Source organism: Convolutriloba macropyga, chromosome 7 (genome assembly GCF_964194025.1).
Source record: "Convolutriloba macropyga chromosome 7, txConMacr16.3, whole genome shotgun sequence".
Lineage (NCBI taxonomy): Eukaryota > Metazoa > Xenacoelomorpha > Acoela > Convolutidae > Convolutriloba > Convolutriloba macropyga.
The window spans coordinates 41455833-41460203 of record NC_134474.1 but is presented as its reverse complement, the minus strand read 5'-3'; positions in this window follow the sequence as shown (position 1 = coordinate 41460203).

Sequence of the window (4371 nt, the reverse complement as noted above, 5' to 3'; positions counted from 1 at the left end):
TCATTTTTTAACAGCCGCACAGCGATAGCTGGGGCTATTATTGGCCTTCCCTTGGTTTTTACGACTCGAAGAGGAGAATTGAGATTCTAAAAGTTTTATTTTAGCAGAAAGCAAGTTTGTTCATGAATTTTAGCAGTAGCAGTAGCTTCGTTTGTATTGTATAGTAATTAGGAACTGCTGGTAATGTTCAAGGTGAAGAGGTCATTTTGAGATTTTTTGTACCTATTTAAGTCTATAAGTCACCCCTAATTATCTAAACTACACCGCACAACCCCCCCACTACCTATCTACCCCCCCTCCCAACACCTACCTAGCCCCCGCCCCCGCACCCCCCCCCCCCCCAACTTACCCCCACCTACCCCTACCCCCTCCCTTCACCTAGCTACCCCCCCCCCCGCTTTTACTTTAATTCAAAGCGATAAGGTCAAATGGGTGTGTGTCACTCTAAATGAAGGTTATTAGAGAGCAGCTAATAGAGGCAGCAAAAACTTATACAGATTTTTAATCAAAATTTAACGATCAATTCAATGAAAAGACGAATTTTTTTTGGGTCTGTCTTTTTTATTGTTTTTTTGAGACTGCAGATCTACGAAGCTATTGCGGCTATTTTCTGGCAATCTGCCCGCTATGTTGTTTATTTTGCATTAGTTGCTGTAAATTACTATAGGGTTTTTTGCTTTGTGGCTCTTAAAAAAATTAAAATTCTGTTTACACCGTAGCTTTTTTTTTCAATAGCTTTTTAGCGTCTCGGAGGACAGGTGGGTTTTTATCAATAAGTTTGTTCAAATCCGATAATAATGTTTTGATAGTGGCATTATAGTGGCTTCCATAGTATTTCCCAAGGCCGTCAAAAAGTCGACCAGCTAGATTCTAAGTGATAACTACAAATTTCTCTCAAGCTGAGTTATTAGCAATTATGTCATTCCTGCTGGTCTTTTTATGCGTTCGTTCTCAAAGCAAGATAAACATTTAAAAACAGAGATTAATGCTGAGCAGCTCTTTGAAAGCCTTACTGGTCTCTATGTATAGGTTCACCGAAAATGTCTCACATACATAAATTCATGGGGTGAAGGGTTATGCTTAGATTTTGACCCGCACCACCCTTAGCTTCTTACTCCCTTTATGCAACCACCTTTTTTAACCCCCCGTAACCTCGAATACTTGACCCCCTTGAGACCCCTCCACACACACACACACACACACGCCAGATTTTGATGAATTGTGATCCATTTCAATTTGGGCGTATGCAAATTTCAAAAGCTTGATGATGTGCAGCGATCTCTTCAGGCGTTGATCCCAAACTCATGTTTTTTTTTCGTACAGCAAAGAGTGAACAAATTTTTCGAGTAATTTTGATCAATCGAGTGGAAGTATTATTGATCCGAGTGCTTTCCCAGACCTTGAATCGTTTTGCTTTTTAATGCCGATTACTGAGAGTTGTGTGCCTCATCCAAATTCCAGTGACAATTAGAAGACTATTGGCAAATAGAAAATGTTTCTTAGTGGCATGTAATCAAGGAAGAAGATACAGAAACGGCAAAAGAAAATTTATCGTTGAATTGGTTACGCTGTGGTTACAGCGCGGCCAAAATCATTCTGTTTACAAGGTCAATTTGAACCTGAAATCAATAAATCCAATCCATCATCAGATTTTTTAGTAATCATGCGTATCAGTTCGACTAGGAGGCTATTTTCTTTAGCTAAAATTGTTCTCCAAGTGCACTGCTACTGGGCCTTCGAAAATGCATCCCGCGCAGCCCTTAATTGTGGTCAGTTGCGGAGGCCTGACTACTAAAATGGCAATTTTGTCAAGCAGGGGTAGGCTTTATTGCGCCATCTGCTGTGCTCCACTAACAGGACTTGAAAATTAAGTTGGAGGGCTTCCTTTGGCATTGGGGAATTCGAAGATAGGGTTTATTGCTTCATAGCTCTTTTTTTAAAAATATAAAATTCGACTTACACCGTAGCCTTTTTCGATAGTTTCTTGCGATAGCGTCTGGAAGGACAGGCGGGTTTTTATTATGAGGTTTGTTCAAATCTGATAAATTGTATTGATAGTGGCCTCTTAAGTTTATCAAGGCCGTTCATATGTCAACCAGCTAGATTTTAAGTGATAACTACAACAAATCTGTTCGCATGCTGTTCGTAATTGCTCTCAAACTAACTTTGTAGCAATTATATCATTCCTGCTGGTCTTTTATGTGTTCGTTCTCAAAAGCAATATAAACTTTTAAAAACAAAGAAATCAATGCTGAGCAGCTTTTTGAAAGCCTTACGCCTTATGTATAGGTTCACCCAAAAAGGTCTAAAGGACATAATTTCATGGTGTGAAGGGTGGTGGTTGGTTAGATTTTGACCAGCACTACCATTAACCTCTTACTCCCTCCCTGCAACCTCCTCTCTTAACCCCCGTAACCCTGAAAACTTGACCCCTTTGAGAACCAGCTCTCTTCTCCCCCTCCCCCCCACACACACACACACACACCAGATTTTGATGGATTGTGATCTACTTCTTTTTTGGGCGTATGAAAATTTCAAAAGTTTGATGCGCAAAGATCAGTTCGTGTCGATCCCAAATTCATGGGTTTTTTCGTACACCAAAGAGTGAACAAATTTTTCAAAGTAGTTCCAGTAGTTATTTTGTTCAATATAAATGTCTTCAGTAGTGTGTAAACAGCTAGATTGACTTCTATAATATCATTTTTTAATAGCTGCACAGCGATAGCTGGGGCTATTATTGGCCTTCCCTTGGTTTTTACGACTCGAAGAGGAGAATTGAGATTCTAAAAGTTTTATTTTAGCAGAAAGCAAGTTTGTTCATGAATTTTGAGTTTTGACTGTAGCAGTAGCTTCGTTTGTATTGTATAGTAATTAGGAACTGCTGGTAATGTTCAAGGTGAAGAGGTCATTTTGAGATTTTTTGTACCTATTTAAGTCTATAAGTCACCCCTAATTATCTAAACTACACCGCACAACCCCCCCACTACCTATCTACCCCCCCTCCCAACACCTACCTAGCCCCCGCCCCCGCACCCCCCCCCCCAACTTACCCCCACCTACCCCTACCCCCTCCCTTCACCTAGCTACCCCCCCCCCGCTTTTACTTTAATTCAAAGCGATAAGGTCAAATGGGTGTGTGTCACTCTAAATGAAGGTTATTAGAGAGCAGCTAATAGAGGCAGCAAAAACTTATACAGATTTTTAATCAAAATTTAACGATCAATTCAATGAAAAGACGAATTTTTTTTGGGTCTGTCTTTTTTATTGTTTTTTTGAGACTGCAGATCTACGAAGCTATTGCGGCTATTTTCTGGCAATCTGCCCGCTATGTTGTTTATTTTGCATTAGTTGCTGTAAATTACTATAGGTTTTTTGCTTTGTGGCTCTTAAAAAAATTAAAATTCTGTTTACACCGTAGCTTTTTAATAGCTTTTTAGCGTCTCGGAGGACAGGTGGGTTTTTATCAATAAGTTTGTTCAAATCCGATAACAATGTTTTGATAGTGGCATTATAGTGGCCTCCATAGTATTTCCCAAGGCCGTCAAAAAGTCGACCAGCTAGATTCTAAGTGATAACTACAAATTTCTCTCAAGCTGAGTTATTAGGAATTATGTCATTCCTGCTGGTCTTTTTATGCGTTCGTTCTCAAAGCAAGATAAACATTTGAAAACAGAGATTAATGCTGAGCAGCTCTTTGAAAGCCTTACGCCTTACTGGTCTCTATGTATAGGTTCACCGAAAATGTCTCACATACATAAATTCATGGGGTGAAGGGTTATGCTTAGATTTTGACCCGCACCACCCTTAGCTTCTTACTCCCTTTATGCAACCACCTTTTTTAACCCCCCGTAACCTCGAATACTTGACCCCCTTGAGACCCCTCCACACACACACACACACACACACACACACACGCCAGATTTTGATGAATTGTGATCCATTTCAATTTGGGCGTATGCAAATTTCAAAAGCTTGATGATGTGCAGCGATCTCTTCAGGTGTTGATCCCAAACTCATGTTTTTTTTTCGTACAGCAAAGAGTGAACAAATTTTTCGAGTAATTTTGATCAATCGAGTGGAAGTAATATTGATCCGAGTGCTTTCCCAGACCTTGAATCGTTTTGCTTTTTAATGCCGATTACTGAGAGTTGTGTGCCTCATCCAAATTCCAGTGACAATTAGAAGACTATTGGCAAATAGAAAATGTTTCTTAGTGGCATGTAATCAAGGAGATACAGAAACGGCAAAAGAATTGGTTACGCTGTGGTTACAGCGCGGCCAAAATCATTCTGTTTACAAGGTCAATTTGAACCTGAAATCAATAAATCCAATCCATCATCAGATTTTTTAGTAATCATGCGTATCAGTTCG